This window comes from Bubalus kerabau, chromosome 19 (genome assembly GCF_029407905.1).
Source record: "Bubalus kerabau isolate K-KA32 ecotype Philippines breed swamp buffalo chromosome 19, PCC_UOA_SB_1v2, whole genome shotgun sequence".
NCBI lineage: Eukaryota > Metazoa > Chordata > Mammalia > Artiodactyla > Bovidae > Bubalus > Bubalus kerabau.
The window spans coordinates 47,226,079-47,248,346 of NC_073642.1; the positions used below are offsets into that span (position 1 = coordinate 47,226,079).

Consider the following 22,268-nt stretch of genomic DNA (forward strand, 5'->3'; position numbering starts at 1 on the left):
CTGCAATAAGAGAAGCCACCACGAGAAGAAGCCTGAATACTGCAACAAAAAGTAGCCCTCCTCATCACAACTAGACAAAGCCCATGAACAGCAACAAAGACTCAGTGCAACCAAAAACAAATAATAAAAGAAGACAATACAAATATTTGCTAAATATAAAACATAAAAATTCTAGAAGTATCTAGATAGAAGAATTAAGTTGCCTTTAAGGAAATAAAACTTATGTTAATCCAAGATATAAAATATTAAGTATCAGAATGATAGTTCCAACAATTTAGTGGAAAATAGTAAATGTTAAAATAAAAATTTTAAGAAGTATCTTAGATCAATGAAATACAGCAAGTCTGTGAAAAGCAGGATCTACGCAGCTCTGAGAATATGAGTAAATGTTTAAGGACTTTCTCCGTGGGGTCTTTTAATTTGAACATCAGGATATTCTTGTTGTCTAAGAGAAACATACATACCCCTGTTTACTTAAGGATGTATAAGGTAAAAAATAAAAATGTATTCTTTAAGGATGATGAACAGCTTCAAAGTAGTACTGTACATGCTGGCAAGATTTAAAGTTAAAGAAAATTAAAAAGAAGTCTCACTGTGAATATATCTTCCCTAAAAACCTAGTCTTATTTTTAAAAGATGGAAACAGAATCTCACAGCTCTAATTATTTTAATATTTTGCTTTTCTTTTGTACATTTAAGAATCTATCTGTGATGTCTAATAAACACATGGAAAGATGCTCAACATCACTCATTACCAGAGAAATGCAAATCAAAACCACAATGAGGTATCATCTCACACCAGTCAGAATGGCCATCATCAAAGTGTCTATGAACAATAAATGCTGGAGAGAGTGTGGAGAAAAGGGAACCTTTTTACACTATTGGTGGGAATGCAAACTGATACAACCACTATGGAGAACAGTGTGGAGATTCCTTTAAAAACTAGGAATAAAACCACCATACAACTCAGCAATCCCACAACCCTAAGGAAACCAGAATTGAAAAAGATACATGTATCCCAATGTTCTTTTCAGTACTCTTTACAATAGCTAGGATATGGAGGCAACCTAGATGTCCACCAGTAGATGAATGGATTAAGGAAGTTGTGGTACATATACACAATGGAATATTACTCAGGTATAAAAAAGAACATGTTTGAGTCAGTTCTAATGAGGTGGATGAACCTAGAGCCTATTATACTGAGTGAAGTCAGTCAGAAAGAGAAAGACACATACCGTATATTCATGCACATACTTGGAATCTAGAAAGATGGTACTGACAATCCTATGTGCAGGGCAGCAAAGGAAACACAGACGTGAAGAACAGACTTTTGGACTCAGTAGGGGAAGGAGAGGGTGGGATAATCTGAGAGAATAGCATTGAAATATTACCATATGTGAATATGGTATTACATAAATATTACCATATGTAAAACAGATAATCAGGGCGAGCTTAACACATGAAGCAGGGCACCCAGAGCCAGTGCACTGTGGCAGCCTGGAGGGACAGGGTGAGGAGGGAGGTGGGAAGAGGCCTCAGGATGGAGGGGACACATGTATACTCATGGCCGATTCATGCTGATGTATGGCAAAACCCACCACAATATTGTAAAGTAATTATCCTCCAATTAAAATAAATAAATAAACATTTTAATTTATTTATCTGTTTTCATTTTTAGAATGTCTCCAACACACCAAACAGATTATAAGTGATACAGTGATAGTTAATATCAAGATTAATAAAGTTAAGAAAACTTGTTTTAGTCAATATAAAAGGTTTATTTGTAACCCCAAATTTCTTTTTCTTAAAGGAATATTTTTTCTTTTTTTTTTTTTAAGGAACATAATTTTTTTTTAAAGGAACATTGAATTGAAAGTGAAAGTGAAAATGAAGTCGCTCAGTCGTGTCCGACTCTTTGCGACCCCATGGACTGTAGCCTATCAGGCTCCTCCGTCCATGGGATTTTCCAGGCAAGAGTGCTGGAGTGGATTGCCATTTCCTTAGAGACATATAAAAGCTTAATTAATCTGATGGTTTCTTAATCTGATGGATAAACAATTAATTTCATTGTCTTCCTACTTTAATAGTATTTTATCAAGTTAATTCTTGACAGTTTATTTTTAGACAGTTTCAAACACAAAGCCATAGTTTTGTTTTATGAAATTTTGTATCATAGTGGTATGTAACTCTGTGAGAACGTTCCTTGTTTAACCAAAATATAGGTCATCAATTATTAATTCTTAACTTGCAAAAGCATCAAAAACTGAAAATATTATACAAAACCATAAAAGAATTATATCACTCAAAATAGATTATGCAGTGGTTAACAAGAAAGCCCCATATCTCAGTGGCTTAAAACAGCTTGCCCCTCATGATCATCAGGGGGCTCTGCTCAAGGTCGTCACTCAGGGATCCAGGCTGTAAGCAGGCTTGTCTCTGATACTGCCCATCTCCATGCCAGAGGACAATTCAATACTGGGTCAAGAAGAGCCACAATTAATTTCAGCTCACAATTCATAAGCCAGGACTACACACGTGACCAGACCAAACCAAACCACAGAGGGGAGGATGGACATTCCTAACATATTTCAAGAGGTGTGGAAATATTTGGTGAACAACATTAATGACTATAGGCTTCCCAGGTGGCACAGTGGTAAAGAATCTGCCTGCCAATGCAGGAGACATAAGAACACGGGTTCGATCCCTGGGTCAAGAAAACCCCCTGGAGAAGGGCATGGCAACCCACTCCAATATTCTTGCCTGTAAAATTCCACAAACAGAGAAGCCTGGTGGGCTACAGTCTGTGGGGTCACAAAGAGTCAGACGCAACTGAGCTATTGAGCACAAACACACACACTAATATTACCACAGACATTCTTTCCTCCAGGCTTTGGGATAGAATCTCAACTTAAACATTGCTCTTATTTCATTCAGGTCCAGTTCTACTCCATTGGGGGCAGGTCAATAATAGAGACTGATGGAACCCTGGTAGAGTTGCCTGGAAGACTGTAGCTAAAAGCAACTCAGATCTTTACATGGCAGACAAAAACATTCAATCACAAAGTTTATCATCAATTTGACTCCTACTTTTCTCCAGGAATAAAAATGGGGATAAAATAGGTTAGAGAGGATGACTCTGGCCTGGATGTTAATTCACCAAATTGATTAACCAGAAACTTAGCTTTTCTATGGGAAGCAAACTCTGAAATTTTAACACAATGAATGCATAAGACAAACAATGAGAGTTTCCTGGTGGTTCATTGTTTTATTTCATTGCCCTTACCCTCATCATTTCCTCAAGTTTTTTATCCTTTGCTTCTTCCCTCCTGGCTTACTCATCCTGCCTCCCCAGACTCCAGAGAATCTGTCTCCCAGATATACCAGCTGAAATTCTCATCATGAAGCCAGAAGGAAAGTAGGAGATGAGGGTGGTTTATAGAGAGAGGCACCATGATCATTTACATGTGAGGGCAATCAGCACCAAGAAAATACTCCAGATCCACTACTTGCCCATATAGCGAGGGGGCATGTGCATTTTAGTCATGTCCGACTCTTGCAACCCCATAAGCACTTCTGCGCAAATTAGAAAAAGACACTTACTTCCTCCTTCAAAATAGATGTAGCTTCATATTCAGGGTATAGAAAATTCCTGTGACTCTACAACGGGAAAGAAAAGGTAATAAGTCTATGAGTCAACTGTGTTCAAATAAGTTGGGATCCAGTTAAGTACAGAGGGTTTTGAGTTCATTCTCAGTGGATTGTTAATCACTTTTAGCCTCAGTTTTCTTGTGTATAAAATGGGAATAATAATATCTTGGTTTGGAAAACTGCTGTGATGAGAAAATGAGATAATATATGTAAAATTTCTTATTCTCATATTTCTTCAGGTACCATGGTTAGAATTCATTAAAAAGTTAGTTTTCCTTTTCTTCCTTAGAGGAGAAATCCTAACGCAGCAGCAGCTGGGGCCTATTGTCTTCCGTTAAGAGATCCTTAAGAGGGAGAAGACACCATTTAAACGACCTCCAAATCAATTCCTCCAGGCACTCTAAACCCACTAAACCATTGTTGTTCAGGGTCATTCTTTCCTCTAGTCATGTGGGAACTATGACTCAACAAAATGTATCCAAACTGAATTGAACTGGCTTGTTGGTGCCTGAAATATCTTTACAGAGTCTAAGGTAGAAAGAGGTAAAGACAGAACTACTCGATATGGAAAACAATGCAGACTAGTCTAATAACCTTGGGAAAGTCACTTAATCTTGTCACGTAGAGTAAAACCCACTCTTTTTAGCACACAGGTCTATAATTTTTACCAAAGTTACATATAGTCTTGTAACCACCGTTAGAACCAAGATGCAGTACAGTTTCATCATCTCAAAAATTCCCCAATGCTGCTCTTTTATAGTCAACCCTTGTCACTCCTAAGCCCCTGGCAACCAAGTATCTGTTTTCTGTCCCTATAACTTTACCTTTTCCGGAATTCCATATAAATGAAATCATATAATATATAGCCTTCTGAATGTGGCTTCATTTATTTAGCACAGGGTGTCTGAAATTCATCAGTTTTGTTGCATATATCAGTAGGTCCTTTTTATTGTTGAGGAGTAATCCATTTATATGGATGTATCATGATTTGTTTATTCATTCACTAAATGAAGAGCATATGAGTTGTTTTCAGTTTGGGGGCTTTTGTCTTTGTAATTAGGATTAAAGCTACTAAATGCATGCAAGTAGATTTTTTGTTTATGAACACTGGTGTTCATTTCTCTTAGGTAGGTAGATTTCTAGGCATGAGATTGCAAGCTGGGTTATATGATCAGTTCAGTTCATTTGCTTAGTTGTGTCCAACTCTTTGTGACCCCATGGACTGCAGAACACCAGGCCTTGTCCATCACCAGCTCCCAGAGTTTACCCAAACTCATGTCCATTGAGTCGGTGATGCCATCCAACCATCTCATCTCATTGCATAGTCAATAAAGCAGAAATAGATGTTTTTCTGGAACTCTCTTGCTTTTTCAATGATCCAGCAGATGTTGGCAATTTGGTCTCTGGTTCCTCTGCCTTTTCTAAAACCAGCTTCCTATTTTTCTTTATTATGCCATCTTTGACAGTTCCCAGCAATTCCTGTAAGAATAAAAGACTAAGAAATTTACTCTGAAATGCTATTAATAATTGAATTTGAGTAATGGACTTTTAGATAATTTTTATTGTCTATTAACTAATTTTAACCTTTTTTGATGGTAATTATTAAAATAAATAATATGTGGGAATTTATATACACACACACACACACACACACATATATATATATATATAGCTGTGATTATGCAGGTCAGGAAGCAACAGTTAGAACTGGACATGGAACAACAGACTGGTTCCAAATAGGAAAACGAGTACATCAAGGCTGTATATTGTCACCCTGCTTATTTAACTTCTATGCAGAGTACATCATGAGAAACGCTGGACTGGAAGAAACACAAGCTGGAATCAAGATTGCCGGGAGAAATGTCAATCACCTCAGATGTGCAGATGACACCACCCTTATGGCAGAAAGTGAAGAGGAACTAAAAAACCTCTTGATGAAGGTGAAAGACGAGAGTAAAAAAGTTGGCTTAAAACTCAACATTCAGAAAACGAAGATCATGGCATCCGGTCCCCTCATTTCATGGGAAATAGATGGGGAAACAGTGGAAACAGTGTCAGACTTTATTTTTAGGGGCTCCAAAACCACTGCAGATGGTGACTGAAGCCATGAAATTAAAAGACGCTTACTCCTTGGAAGGAGAGTTATGACCAACCTAGATAGCATATTGAAAAGCAGAGACATTACTTTGCCAACAAAGGTCTGTCTAGTCAAGGCTATGGTTTTTCCTCTGGTCATGTATGGATGTGAGAGTTGGACTGTGAAGAAGGCTGAGGGCAGAAGAATTGATGCTTTTGAACTGTGGTGTTGGAGAATGCTCTTGAGAGTCCCTTGGACTGCAAGGAGATCCAACCAGTCCATTCTGAAGGAGATCAGCCCTGGGATTTCTTTGGAAGGGCTGATGCTAAAGCTGAAACTCCAGTACTTTGACCACCTCATGCGAAGAGTTGACTCATTGGAAAAGACTCTGATGCTGGGAGGGATTGGGGGCAGGAGGAGAAGGGGACGACAGAGGATGAGATGGCTGGATGGGATCACTGAGTCGATGGATGTGAGTCTGAGTGAACTCCAGGAGTTGGTGATAGACAGGGAGGCCTGGCGTGCTGCGATTCATGGGGTCGCAAAGAGTCGGACACGAATGAGCGACTGAACTGAACTGAATGCATGGTGGGCTGCCATCTATGGGGTTGCACAGAGTCGGACACAACTGAAGCAACTTAGCAGCAGCAATGCATATATATAGATTGCTTTCCAAAACATTGTATCAATTCATGTTTGCTCCTAACAAAGCATGTTTTATCATATCTTGGCAATTGCTAGATGTTATCATTTCAAAACTTTAATAATTAAAAACAATGTAAATGGTACTTTGTTACTGTGTGTTTGATTATTAGTGAGGTTGGATTGTGGTAGGCAGCCTGTAAGGTGGTCTCCAGTGATCTCCGCCTTCTGATATTCTTTCCCTTGTATACCTTCTTATCATGAGTGTTAGCTGGACTGAGTTACTTGGTCTAAGAGAGAGAATATGGCAGATATGATACAGTAGATATCTACCATAGAACAGGCTGCTTTCAGTTCAGGAAAATTAGAATCAGCCCTTTTGTAACAAAAAATATATATAAATTAATTATTATCAGCTTTTCTTAGATAAAACTGTTAATTTTTTAAAAGTCTGACTGCAGAAGCTGCCTATCTTTGGTGGATTGTTCCCTCACCAAGTTGGAGAATTATTTCCTTATATTCTAAGTAAAACCTTAGAATAGACTGCCTAACTCATAATTCAGATTATTGGAGGACTGGTTTTGGTCATGGAAGCCTGACTACACTGCATTTGACAGACCCCCAAAATTTGGTTCAAGTTCAAGGATGGGCAAGAACAGTAATTTAGACTTGGTTCAAAGTTGCTTACTACTTTACTCCTAAAGCAATCAATAAGCGTACGAAGTTTATGCATGTGATAGAGATGCAAGTAGATAGATGTTGTTTTCCACTGTCTCCCTCGCATCTCTGGGAGGCACACTAAAGCTTAATACCTCTTGTCAGCCTGCCTAGAATCAGGTATTCCACCCAACTGGAGAAGCGTGGACCTTTATATCTCTAGCCACTAGCATACTATGTTCTATCGCAAAGAGTGATAACTCAGCTACACCATCCACGCCTAATGTCTAGGTTCCAGGCCTTGAAGTTCTTTCTATGAGGACACCAGGGAAAATCCCCTTATCAACCTTTGTTCTACTGTCCATCACCTCTGTTGGGCTAATCTAGCCCTGCTGCTGCTGCTGCTGCTGCTGCTAAGTCGCTTCAGTCGTGTCCGACTCTGTGCGACCCCATAGACGGCAGCCCACCAGGCTCCCCCGTCCCTGGGATTCTCCAGGCAAGAACACTGGAGTGGACTGCCATTGCCTTCTCCAGTCTAGCCCTAGGTCAACCCATTTACCCTGTTCCACCCTGTCTGTCTCCCCTAGCAGTGAAGAGCTTAAAGGGACCATAAACCAAGTCTTTTTCTGGACTCTATCTTGGGATATATGTACCTATTTAATGTATATGAGAGTGCTTTCTAATAAAAAAAAAATTCAGCAAGCATGTAGTGCTGTTATTGTTAGACATAGTTATTTTAATTTATCCTAGTTCTGATACTGATTTGGATAAATCTCTTTTTTTGTACCTCAGCCTCTTCTAAAGGACTGGGAAAAATCTTACTAGATTTTAATAAATATTATGCATAATTCTTAATCATTTGGAAAATAAACTGAAACCAGTTTATGAACATTACTTATTTTGAATTTCCTATACATAAGGGTTTATTGCAGTCGTCTCCTTTGTAACCCAGTCCAATGGCAGAGATTTTAATGGCCTCATCACATCCTAGATTCAGCATAGTTAAGTGTCACTGAGTTTATTTTTGCAGCCACAAACCCTGCTAGTTTGAATGACAGTCTTTCCTCAAATCATATCCCTAAGTTCAGAAGCTCATTTCATTCACTCATCTTTTTATTTTTTTGTAACATTATTTAAATTTAACAAATTGCTGCATGTGATTTATTTTGAATTTAATTACGGAGCCAAACTGCCACATATAATTATGGATGTAAGTAGCAGTCAATTCTTTACCCTGATGGCTTGAGAAAGGCTGAAAAGTGTAGCACAGTCTTTCTACATAATCTCCTATGAGCCTTCTCTGCCTGCCATTGAATCAGTGCTGACAAATAAAGTATCAGAATAGCAACTAATAAGAGGTCATGCTTTTGTGCCGAGCCCACCCCTCGCTCCTCATTCATGATGATGCTAATGGGATGCTATTTAACAGAGCTCAGTAAAATTCATAAAATCGGACTGCTTGGGAAGAACCTTTGATCCAACATGGACAAATCGCAGCACTCCAGGGGTTAGTTTAAACTAAGTTGTAATATGACATACTTCCCTTTGTTACGGGTTAAAGCTCTAATGTGCATTTTTATACTCTGAGGGAAGAGGCTTAGCAATTTGGAACTGCATAGGCACATATGAAGAAAACAAATACCTCATTGGTGATAACACTTGTTTCAATTGTATACAACTAGTGAATTCCAAAATGGGTAAGTAGTAATGATTTTCTGGGGTTCTTTACTCAATGAGGTTTTTGATATCTTCTTTTTTTAATTTGTTTATTTAAATTATTGACCATGCTGGGTCTTGGTTGCTACATGCAGAGTTTCTTTATTTGGGGTAAACAGGGGTAACCCTCTTATTGTGGAGCACGGGCTCTAGGGTGCACAGACTTAGTTGCCCTGTGCCATGTGGGATCTTAGTTTCCAAACCAGGGATTGAATCTGTGTCCTGTGCATTGGCAGATGGATTCTTAACCACTGGACCATCAGGGAAGTCCCAGGTCTGATATCTTTTTAACACTACATATACAGAGATTCGTTTATAGCTGTGAAACCTTGGGCAGGTTATTTAAGTTCTCTGAGCCTTAGTTTCTCTACTTCCAATTTAGAAATAGAACTGTGTGGATTAACTGAATGTGCGTAAAGCACTCAGCGCAGTGCCCGGTGAATAGTGATGGCCAAAAAGAGCAGCTCAGCTGTCATTATTCTTCATCTTTGGCCTTCCTCTACTGCTTTTCTTTCAATTTCTGCAGCCAGACAAATAATATATGTTTAGGGACTGCTTATGTAGCCATAAGGATTTAGGACTTCCCTGGTGGCTCAGACAGTCAAGCGTCTGTCTACAATGCAGGAGACCTGGGTTTGAGCCCTGGGTTGGGAAGATGCCCTGGAGAAGGAAATGGCAATCCACTCCAGTACTATTGCCTGGAAAATCCCAGGGACAGAGAAGCCTTGGTAAGCTACAGTCTATGGGGTCGCAAAGAGTCGGACACGACTGAGCGACTTCACTTTTCTTTCACTATGTAGCCAAAATTTGGTATTGGCAGCAACTTTGTCTCAATGGCTGTGAACCCTGGGGATCTTGGATCTGCTGACCCTAGGACTCCCACTCAGCAGCTGTCTTAGTTCAGGGTTCTATCACCAACATACCATAGACTGGGTGGCTTAAATAATTGCTTCTCAGCCTCAGTTTTGGAGACTGCAGCATCCAACATCAAAGTGCTGACAGACCTGGTGTCTGGTGAGGTCTGCTTCCTGGTCTGCAGATGGCCATCTTCTTAGCAAAATCTCACATGGCAGAGAGAGAGGAAGTAGGTTCTCTGGTTACTCATAAGGGCACTAATCCTATTCATGAGGGCTCTACCCTCATGACGTAAGTGAAGTGAAATGAAGTGAAGTTGCTCAGTTGTGCCTGACTCTTTGTGACCCCATGGACAGTAGCCTGCACCAAGCTCCTCCGTCCATGGGATTTTCTAGGCAAGAATACTGGAGTGGGTTGCCGTTTCCTTCTCCAGGGACCTTACCTGCCAAAGGCCCCACCTCTGAATACCATTAGGTATTAGGGTTCAACATATGAATTTGATGAGGCCATATTCAGTCCATAGCAGCAGCCCTATTTTCAGATAGCTCCTTCTCTAACCTTGCCTGGATACTTTTTCACAAAACAAGTAGAACTTTTCTAAGAGCTTAAATAAACCTACCATATTTAAAATTTATTAGGCAAGTTTGCTAATTTAGGTGAACTAGGGAAGATTTCATCAAACAAATCAAAGTTTTATGCTTTAGTAATTGTCTGCTCTGATTTTTTCTATATTTTTTATGCATTTCTTTTAAAAGAAAATTTGAGATGTTCCTGGTTCTAATAACAGGATGAATTTTAGAAGGCTACACTAGAAAGAATAAAAATATTGGATTGGCCAAAAGCTCATTCAATGTTTTCCATAAGATCTTATGGAAAAAATCCAAGTGAACTTTTTGACCAACCCAATAGAAAATGACAAAAGGAGATGTGAAAAACAGAGAAAACTGGAATTAGATGCATATGTTCAACAGAGGGTCATATCCATTGATTTTATTTTTAAACAACTTAATTGAGATATAATTTCCATACCATAAATTTCCCACTGTAAATTATAATTCAATAATTTTAATTTTAGAATATTTACAGAGCTGTGCAGCCATCACAGCAATGCAGTTTAGAACATTTCATCAGCTCAAAAAGAAACCTCCCATCCATTAGTATTAATAGTAACACCCAGCTCCTCCACTCATCCCGAGTCAATCATTAATCTACTTTCTATCTCTACAGATTTGTCTGTTCTGGACATTTCATATGAATTGAATCATATGATATGTTTATCATATCATAAGATAGGACATCTTTTGTGTCTAGCTTCTTTCACTTAGCATAATGTTTTTGAGCTTTGTCCATATTGGATCATGTATCACTGAATTTTAAAAAAGAACATTTTATAATTTTATTTCATTTTCAGGTGAAACCTCTAATTTTAGTCTCTGTTGAGAATTGTAAGACATGAGATATAGTTACTTATAAAAGAATAAGTTATTAAAATGGAATATTAGTCATAAAAAGGAACACATTTGAGTCAATGCTAATGAGCTGGATGAACCTAGAGCCTATTATACAGAGTGAATTAAGGCAGAAAGAGAAAAACAAATACCATATTTTAACACATACATATGAAATCTAGTAAGATGGTACTGATGAACCTATTTGCAGCACAGCAATGGAGATACAGACATCTAAGAGAACAGACTAATGGACACGGAGCAGGGGGGAAGGAAGGAGAGGGTGGGACAAATGGAAAGAGCAGCATGAAAACATATATACTACCATATGTAAAATAGACAGCCAGTGGAAATTTGCTGTATGACTCAGGAAACTCAAACCAGGGCTCTGTGGCAACCTAGAGGAGTGAGATGGGGTGGGAGGTAGCAGGGAAGTTCAAGAGGGAGGGGACAGATGTATACCTATGGCTGATTCATGTTGATGTATGGCAGAACCAACACAATATTTTAAAGCAATTATCCTTCAATTAAAAATATATACATTTTAAAAAGAATAACTTATAAAACCTGCACACTAGTGCATTTCAAGCAAGCCCTAGTGACTTGTATAAAAAAGAGAAATAGTTTCAAACAGTAGAATTGACCATTAAAGGGTAAACAGGGTTGTTTGGGACTAACATTAGTTGAGGAAAAAAATACCTTAGATAGAGGAATTAGAAAAGTTAAAGGACAGAGAATCTTTCATTGAACAATGAAACACAGCTTCAGGAAACAGGTCTTCCTTACAGGTGAAATCAGTGCTGAAAGTTTCTAAGGACTCTTGAAAGAAATGTGATAAATCAATAACTAATATAAGACACAGCTACAATCTACCCAAGGAAAAATGATGGGCAAATCTGTCAAGGGGACAACCTTACATCCCTTTAAAAAATACTGGACTTTATTTTTTAGAGCAGTTTTAGATTCACAGCAAAATTGAGGGGAAGATCTAAAGATTTCCCATACTTACTCTACCTCCACACTTAAGTCCTCAGCCTTCCCCATTATCAACATCCCCCAAATAAGGGGTACATTTATTACAGCGGATAAACCTACACTGACACATCATTGTCACCCAGAGTCCATAAATTATATTGGTTCACACTTGGTCCCTACACAATCTATATGTTAATTTATGATGATATGTATCTACCATTATACTTATCATACACAGCAGTTTCATTGCCCCAGAATTCATCTGTACTCTGCCTATTCATCCTTACCTCCCCTCCCCAACATCTGGCAACCTCTAACCTTCTTGCTATCTCCATAGTGTCACCTCTTCCAGAATGTCATAAATACTTGGAATCATATAGTAGATAGCCTTTTCAGATTGGTTTCTTTCACTTTGTAATATGCATTTAAGTTTTCTCCATATCTTTTCATGGCTTGATAGCTCATTTCTTTTTAATGCTGAATAATATTCCATTGTCCAGATGTACCACAGTTTATTTATCCACTCACCTACCAAAGGACATCTTGATTGTTTTTGAGTTTTGACAATTATGAATAAAGCTGCTATAAACCTCATAAAAACATGCAGGTGTTTGTGAACATAAGTTTTAAACTCCTTTGGGTAAACACCAAAGAGCTCAAAAATGGCTGGATCAGATGGTAAAACTATTTAGTTTTGTAATGTTTTATATTTAGTACTTTCCTGCTTTTTTCCCAGCATTTTTGCCCTGGGCCCTGCAAATGACACAGCTGCCCTGCCAAGAACTCATTTAAGAGACAAGAAGCTGGGCTGGTGGCTAGGAGCCATATCTTGATTGGGAGGGAACAAAATAGCCAAGTAAAGGTCAAGCTTGGAGGGCATGATGCCTAAATGATGGATGTAGGAAGCACATCTTGTGGGATACGAGCTGATGTGTGGACACAAACTTACAGGAGGGATAGTATTGCCAGGAACCTAGCATCACGTGGATGGAGAGTTCTTTCTTTACTTTGAAGGTGTATTTTACTTCATTTTCCTTTTTACAACTAAAAGATAAAGAAAAAAGTTAACAAAGGTAAACAGGGATAAATTATTCCCATTTTACAGATAAGGAAGCTGATAGTCAAGAGTTAAGTATGTATTTCATAGTCAGGGTTAGCCAGTGACAAATTTGGCTTCAATTCAAATACTGATGCTTGATTCAGGCACCATTCATTGTTTGCCCCTGTTAATCATGGCATGTACCTTATTAGTTTCTGATAATCTTCCACTTGCCAGTGGTTTCTATACAATGTCATTTGATTCTCACACAATTCTTTCAGATGGTAGGTATTACACACATTTTAAAAGGAAGAACCTAGAATAAAAAAGGCTAAGTAATTAACTCAAGATCACAAAACCAATAAATCTGCCTCATTTCAAACTGAAAATTTTTTCTACTCCACCACAGCTGGGCTTCAACACAGAGCTGGCTTAAAGTTTGATGATCCAAAGGGAAAAGGAGTCTGTTTTAAAGTCTATGATAATGTAGATGAATTTTTCATATTTTTAAGAATTAAACCTCATATTTTTTTACTTATATGAATAATAACTACATATAGGCTATGAAAAATTAAGTAGATAAAAACAATAAAGAAAACAGAATTTTTCAAAAATTCAAGGTAAAGATTTGGCATAGACAGATCTATCTCTCAGCTAGCTAGTTAGATTCTAGCAAGCTGGCAGCTAATGTGCACAGAGACAGGAAAAACAATCAACAAATTCATGAAACTTGATTATTTATAATTATCATTTGTTTTATATCATCACTTGTCACATATCCCTGTCAGTTAAGATGGCAATTTCACGTGTGTACTTTACTGGTTTTCTCTACAGGGACCAAGACTCAATATTTCACATAGTGCTCTAATTCACATAGGAATTAGAAATTCCTCAAAATGATATTTCTTCACATTAAAAGCCTCATCAAAGTTATGACTCAATAACTTCACTTTTCTTCCTATTACTACTCTAGTTTGTCTTAGCTTTTAGCTTATAAAAGAGAAGACCTTTGTAGGATGACCAATTGTCCAGTTGCCAAGGACTAAGGGTTTCCCTGAACACACAGGGCTTTCAGTGAAAAAAACAGAACAGGAGGAAATATTAAAACAATAAAGTGTTGCATAATTGAGTACTGGAATTTTTAAAATATGGGACTCTAATCTCATTTTTGTCTCCAATTATCTGCATTATTTAGAATAAGATAATTTAACATTTAATCTAAAAATGAAGATATTAGTGTCCATCTTTTGTATCTTTTTTATAAGATATAAAAATATAGTTTTTAATGGAAAGGGAGGTTTCAATTAACAGCTGTATACAGAGGATTCTCCTAGTCCTCTCTTGATACAATCTATACATTAAAAGGGGCTTCCCAGGTGGTGCTAGTGGTAAAGAACCTGCCTATTGATGCAGGAGACATAAGAAACTTGGGTTTGATTCCCGGGTTGGGAGCATCCCCTGGAGTAGGAAATGGCAACCCACTCCAGTATTCTTGTCCTGGGAAATCCCATGTACAAGGAGTCTGGAGGGCTACAGCCCATGGTGTCTCAAAGAGTTGAACTAAAGCAACTTAGCGTCCACACAAGCATACATTAAAAAGGAAATACTGAAATCGGGGTTTTCTGGTGATTGAGAATTAATAAAATAATCTTAGACAAATTTAAACAATTTTTTCAGGGTGCGTGATAGAGACCTAACTTCATTTTCTTCTGCATGGGAAATGATTTTTGCTGGTTCCATAAACTACTCTTTTCGCACTAAACTGAAATGACACGTTTATCATATGAACTTGGACCCATGGTTAAGTTTCTAATGAGTTCTTTGCCTATTCTAACTATCCATCATTTTCATACTGTTTCACCCAAGAAAGCAGGAGTGTTAGGGCTGACATCAAGCAAAGATGGAATGTGGGAAGAGGTAAGAATGGCCAGAGAAGGAAAAGGAAGCCCTCAACTCTCTGCAGGGTGAACAGATAAGGACTGTGGTTGGGGTAGTTACAGCTTTTGATGGCTAGAGAAAAACAAGCAGTATAGAAGGCAGTGGGATCAGAAAGGAACCATATTTATCAGGAAACTCCATCTTAGGGAGCACGATTTAAGAGAGGTAAAAGAGGCCAGAATCTCTACTTTTGAGTCCAGCATATGGATACCAGGTTACCGAAATATCGAGGAGGCAGCTGTATGTAGCTGTGTGAAAGCCTGTGGGTGGAGGCAGCATAAGCATTTCTCTTCTAGTCAAGTGATCAAACAGCCATTGTCCTGACTTTAGCACAGACTTCAGCCAAGCTGTATTACCTCTTAATTTATATAATAAGACTTGAGACCATCATCCTTTCTGAAGAATGCTTCTTGGCCTGGCTAGGGACCTAGGATATTTCATTACTCATGCCAGACAACCAGAGGGTAGTGTTTTAAACCATATCTGCTATCCTACCAATGTCCTGTCAACCTAATAACAGAGACTTGATATCTGTGAACTGTGATCATCAACCAGTGTAATAATTAGCCACTGAATTCTACATTATTCTATCCTGTAATACCTAGAGAATTTTCATGTTAATTTAAGTGGTAGCGTTAGCATCAAAATATGTGTAGAATCCCGAAATAGCTGAACCTTAGGGGGAAAAAAAGCCGCCCATTTACTAAGATGTGCTTTGTGTCCTGCAGAGAACAGCCCTTTCCACCAGGGGTCTCTAGTTCACTGACATTACCAGAATCTTAACTCCCATGGACAGAGGAGCCTGGCCAGCTACAAGGGGTTGCAAAGAGCCAGACATGACTGAGAGACTACACAACAGCAACAAACTCTTCCATGGGATATAGTAAATCTGTGGTGTCCAATACCATAGCCACCAGCCACACTTGGCTATCTAAATTTAGTTAAGAATAAATAATGAATAAAAATAAAATCTAAAACTCAGTTCCTCAGCTGCACTAACTGCATTTCAGTGCTCAATATCTACACATGGCTAGTGATTTCCATATTGGACAGTGCAGATAGCTAACGGGTGCAGTATGAATTCCTGTATGTGTAATTCATCACTGTAGAAATACAAGTTTAGGATTCCACTGTTAACGGAGCAAAGAGGCAGTGCCTCTCCTGAGTGCCCCAGCTAAATCTTCAGTATGGTGTCTGAATCCTCCCTTTATCCCAGTATCCTGGGTGGACGATGAAAACATTCTTCAGGATCCCATTCAACTTACTCTCCCCGCACAGCCTGCATATTCTATCTCTTTAATAACACATAGATTCTTTTTTTTTCTCATATGGAGAAAATCAGGGCCAGCAAATTATAAGAAATATATGTGGTTAAAAAAAAAAAGAAGAGTCACTCACCTCTGTCCCTAACAGCTGAGAGACAGAGTTGCTGAACTCTGGGCTTGCAAATGGTTCTGGATAAAATGAGTGGGGCAACTACATGCCCTCTTAAGACCTAAGACACTCAAGTGCAGCAAGACTAACATGTGTACTCCTTACAAGTAAAACTAACCTCTGGCCCATACAACATGTTCCAAAATGCTTAGACTGTGTGTGCAGCTTCTGCCTCATGTCACAGGTGAGTTTTAAAGTCACAGAATGGTGTGGCTTCAGAGCAGTTTTGGTAAATAGCCTCAGCTAAATATTTAGACCATATGAGATGATAATTGCTATTTTTAGTATATATATATATCAGTTTTCCTTTTATTTAAAATGAGATTGTGACCTTAAGATAATTGTGATCTCGAGATAATGCTTATTCCATTCTTTATTGTGAATGTATCACAATGAGTACATCGCTAGTGAGAATACAATATTTCAAAATAATGATGCACTTTATTCCCAGGAGCTCAATGACAGACTTAATCTAACACTGTGGTCATTAAAGAAAAAAACCCTTCCTAGGTAGCCCTCTGAATTATACCTCTCTGTAAGATGCCATTCTTTTAATAGATAAAAGAGATTGCTCTTTTAATAGAAATATAGGCATAGGCTCTATTCTTTGTTCTATACACTTATATTTTGAACAAGTGGCTGAAATTTTTTTTTTTTAAAGAAAAACATGAGCTTCTTTTCAGGCTTTATGTTGCCACTTCTCTCAAACTTGAGATGAAAATATTAATATGTTTGTACCTGGGATTTCTCTTACAGGTAGCATTTATCCTCAGTGCATGGGCCAAACCCTTGCCTGTCTGCATATAGTTCACTGCTTATCATGGCTGTAAGTCATAGAGAGTTGAATATGGGGGAAATGAGTGATAAAATGAAGTTTAAGGAGGGAAAATTGTGGGCAGGAGGAAGCAGTGATTAAAATAGGAATGGTGCTCAGGAGTGTCAACCTGAAGTGTTTTCTCCAGGTGCTTTGTTCCCAGAAATTGAAGGGGAAAAAAAGCAACTTTTCTAACAAACTCCACCTGAATTCTTTCAACTACAATGATGCAAAGAAAATACACCCTAATTATGAGCAGGAACATTATCTATTAATATGTTAATGAAGCAGGTTTGCTAATAGTGAAAGACCTGAATTTTGATAAAATTTTAAGAGCTTCTTGATTACGTGTTTGTTAGTTGATATGATCGTTTAAAATGATCTCTAGGTGGCTTTACATGGGATAAAACCTACATTAGAACTGTATTCTAAACAGGCCTTAATGAAGCAGGTGAGGATACCATCTGTGACATAAACACTGTCAGCCAGAAATTCACTTCAAAAGCAATGTAAACTAGTTAACAAGAAATGTGTTATCATATCTGCCAGTAACAGCTTTCAATGTAGGTAATTTATGCATTTACTTGCTAATCTCTTCAAACATATTTGCTTATGAAAATAATGTTCAATTGAATTAATAGATACTGCCTTTTAATACTAGAAGGGTTATTTTTCATTAAAAAAGAACCAACTCTAGTGTCCTGTTTTGACAACATCCCATACACAGAGGGAAAGTGTTTTATCCACCCAAACCCAGATGCTGTTTGAAAAAAAAAAAGTGGAAAGAGTCACCCCAAATCCAAGTCAAACCAGAACCTGTATAGAGAGCTCACTGATGCGTCTTGATGAATAGGAGAAATTGTATTACCTGTTAGCCAATATGATTTTGGCATCAAAGTGACTGGTAACCCCCATCTGCCACTCCAGGATGTGGGTGAAGGTGCTTGGCGTCATTCCCCTCTCTGCGCATTAGAGGCGAGAGGCCCCGGTTAGAGGTTGAGACTGGACTACAACCCAGGGCTTCTGAAGAAGGCACGCCCGTGGAGGCTGCGGAGAGCCCTAGCTGCAGGGGCCTAGCGCGACAAGCCAGGGGGGAGACCGCGAGAGTCTGAAGGGCGTGGACCACGGGCCTGGTTGTATCACTGCGGGATGTGGTTGTGGGTGTGGGTGGGTGTGGGTGTGGGTGGGGCCCGCGTCTTCCCACTATATGTGAAGCAATGATGACGGTGTTCGCAAGGAAAAGCACGAGTTAATTCTAGAATCCTAGGAATCGCGGCTAAGAACTGTGCGTGTCTCAAGTGCTCTGCTGCTGCTGCTGCTGCTGCTGCTGCTAAGTCGCGTCAGTGTTCGACTCTGTGCGACCCCATAGACAGCAGCCTACCAAGCTCCGCCGTCCCTGGGATTCTCCAAGCAAGAGTACTGGAGTGGGTTGCCATTGCCTTCTCCAATGCATGAAAGTGAAAAGTGAAAGTGAAGTCGCTCAGTCGTGTCCGACTCCTAGCGACCCCATGGACTGCAGCCTACCAGGCTCCTCCGTCCATGAGGTTTTCCAGGCAAGAGTACTGGAGTGGGGTGCCATTGCCTTCTCCGCTGAAGTGCTCGAAACGCCCTAATTCTTAACCCAAGAATGAAGGGAAGCGAAGCGGGTGGGTGGGTGGGTGGGATGAAGAAGGGCAGAGACCTCTTATTCCCTCCATGTCCCTCTGAGACACCCTGAAGAGAGGCTGCAGAGGAGAGCTACTGATGGGAAGTCGCTGTCGAAGAAGCAAGCCCATCTTAGAACCCGGAGGTGCTTCCTCCTAAGCAGCCTTCCTTCAGCCAAGGTGGTGGGGATTCAACCAGGTTTAATTTCCTAGGGTTTGCAATGCTTTTTATTTGATGGTGTCAATGGAACATATATCTGTGGTAGTTATCAGAAATGGTTAAGTTCTCCTAAGTTCTTGGTAGGGTTTCTATAGGGTCTTTCGTAAGGTTCAGTTCAGTCGCTCAGTCGTGTCCGACTCTTTGGGACCCCAACGGTTGATAAAAGACAATTCAAGACAATGATTGGCCATTTCAGTGGCTTCCAACTGGGCCCTGGGTGAGTTTCTTTGAGGGCATGCTGCCCTCTAGGGGTTGAAGCACTTGCCATCGAGGAGGATTTCAGAGGTTTAAGAGCCTTGCTTGTTCGAAGGAATGAAATGCTTTCCTAGGATTTCGTAAAAATGATTCACTCTTTTCATCCAATTGTATTTAAGCTCTAGAAATATTTTATTCAGAAAGTATCACCTATTCTAAAGGCTATTTAAATACAACAATATTAGATTCAATATAGCACTTACTCTCCTCTCTCCTCTTTTCAAGATTCAGTACATGCCATCATGTGGGGTAGGTGGGGACAGAGAGACAATGTGTAGGCATTGAAAAACCCTAATACTCCAGTTCCTGATTATTCAGTGCAAAAGTCTCTTAGCTTTTATTGGTGGCGCCTCTCAGTAGGACCTTCCACATGCGGCCACATTAAATTCAGACTTCAGTTTTACTGACCCGGATGTCAAGAAACAGCAGAATGTCTATTTGAACCCAAGTTTTCCTATTCCAAAATCAGTGCATTCTCCATTTTACCACCAGAAAAAATACAACTGGCTATCCCTTAACCTTTTTTTTTATCTCTTAACTTTTAAATAATTTGTAATTTGATGCTTTTCTTTCTTCTGTGCTTCTCTGGTTTTGCACAATAATCACAGCTTTCATTGTAAATGAAAGGATTTACGGATAGATAAGTAAATATGTGCAACCATACATTTTATCATTTGGCAGTACATTCATCCAAAACCTCAATGTTGCTAACATAGCCTAGAAAGAAAACTGAATATGAAAATTATCATGGTATATAGACCCAGAGCCAGAGAAAAAGGCATGTTCTAAAGACCTAGAGAGTGAGCCAGAAAAACATAAAATAGCAATAGAAAATGAAACTAGAGGCACAGAGTAAATGACAAGAAAAATGGGATAAAGTATTAATAAACAGTAGAATTCTGACCTCCTATGGCCCGGGTGTTCATACATCGCAAATGGACTGCTCAGAGAAACCAGCCCTTTCTAGGCAGGATGTGTGCTCCCTCCCTCTGAGGGGAACTCCCAGCTGGACACTTCTCTGGCTTTCCCCTGCAGCCCCCCACTACTCCCACTCTAAAACAACATCAGCAACAAAAAGGTCAAGGCAGGCTGTAAAACTGTTCTATAGTTACTGTGTTAGTGGAGAGGGAGTTTGTGGAGTGGAAACCACAGCACAGAGAGGGGTAATTCTCAGAGTTATAAACAGCTGCAGATGGAACTTTACACACAGTATGCCCTGTACACACACACACACACACACGAATAAAGAATAGCGTCACAGCATAAATTTGAAAAGGACTTTACCCATTGGTTTTCTAACCCAATTACCTGAAATGCACAACTCACCTGAGCTCCTCTACTAATCCTCTTTCAGCAGGTTTTTGTCTAAATTACATTTATTTAAATCTTCCTTTATCTTGAAATCCACTAGTCCTAGCTCTAGTGGATTTGATAACAAATTTTTACAGTCGGATACATCTTTCCAAAGTTCTGGTTCGATATATCAATACATAATAACAAGGAATAACCCTATCCTACTCCTAGTCTTGGTGACCACACTCTGCCCCATTCTCACCATCTACTCTAGTCCTAATATATTGTAGAGAGAGCATACATACCAGCGTGGTTGCTTTTCTAATGATGGTGTTGATGTTATCCATGATTTTCACTCCTTTTTCATAACTTCTGAAAATGACTCCTTGAAGTAGAGAAAAACAGTGCTCGGAATTCCCTAGTGGCCCAGTGGTTAGGCCTCTGCATTTTCACTGCCAAGTGCGTGGGTTCAGTCTCTGGTGGGGAAACTAGCAGTGTGGAGAAAAAGAACAAAGTAAAAGGAGATGCAAGGAGGCAACTGCAGGAATCCAGCTGAGACAAGACGGTGGTCCGGACACTGCAGTGACTGGTGCCCCGCCACAGGACCCAGGACGAGACCAGAGTCTCCGTGAATCACAGTATCTCCCCTTTCTCGTTCCCTGATGAAGAAAATCTGTGTGAGGTAGGTTGGCTTGCTATTGTTGTGTGATAAAAATGTCTTTTATGGTTTGTATTTTTATGATGCTTTGGTATCTTGGGGCCTTGTGGACAGGGGAGGGATAGCCCCTCCCAGGGTTAGCTAATTCCTAGAGACAGCAAGCAACCTGCCTGTAAGCATGCCTTCCATATGCAAAGTAACCAATCCAGTGTCCATACTCCAAACCATCTCCTCTCTCTGACTTTCACAGTCTAGGAGGCAATATCCTTCTGCTCTGTTCACCTCACAGCCAGGTGCTGGATAACTAGGGACCACCCCTGTAACCCAGAGCCCACTGAAATTATTCAAACAAAGCAGCCCTATGACAGCTGCCTACCCAGCCTTGCTCATTTCTTCCCATGAAAAACCATAATAAAGTCCTTTGCCCATGCTTTCTCCTCACTCCTTCTGCCTCCTGACCGACCTTGGTGCTTCCCTAGGTGGTCCTGTGTGGTGTGGCATGTGCCCTATTCCTGGAAACAGTGATTAATAAACTATCTTTCCAATAGCAATCGTCTCCTGATCTGTCATCCTCACCATGTTGTTGTTTAGTCCCTCAGTCCTGTCTGACTCTTTTCTGACCCCGTGGACTGTAGCCCACCAGGCTCCTCTGTCCATGGGATTCTCCAGGCAAGAATACTGGAGTGGGTCGCCATTTCCTTCTTCACGGGATCTTCACAACCCAGGGATCAAACCTGTGTCTCCTGGTTGGCAGGTGGATTCTTCACCACTGAGTCATCTGGGAAACCCTGTCCTCACCATACCTGAGTAAAACAAAATCCCAGGTACTTTTTAAAACAAGTTGCATTTCACCTAGGTGAGCCTATGCTAAGAAAGACTTATGAATCTATGACTAATTTTCTTTAGACCTAGAGTGCTATACAGTTTTACTTAATGCTCTTACATGTCACCCTACT

General features: G+C 39.5%; 1 long non-coding RNA gene across 1 annotated transcript; it reads right to left on the bottom strand.

Annotated features, from left to right (window-relative positions):
- Window positions 1–1,773: 1,773 nt before the first annotated feature.
- Window positions 1,774–18,441, bottom strand: LOC129633640 (uncharacterized). The gene is made up of 3 exons (XR_008705192.1): window positions 18,112–18,441; window positions 3,601–3,657; window positions 1,774–2,475 (listed from the first exon to the last, which is right to left on the bottom strand). It is a non-coding gene; the product is annotated as an uncharacterized LOC129633640 (long non-coding RNA).
- Between the last annotated feature and the right edge of the window lie 3,827 nt (window positions 18,442–22,268).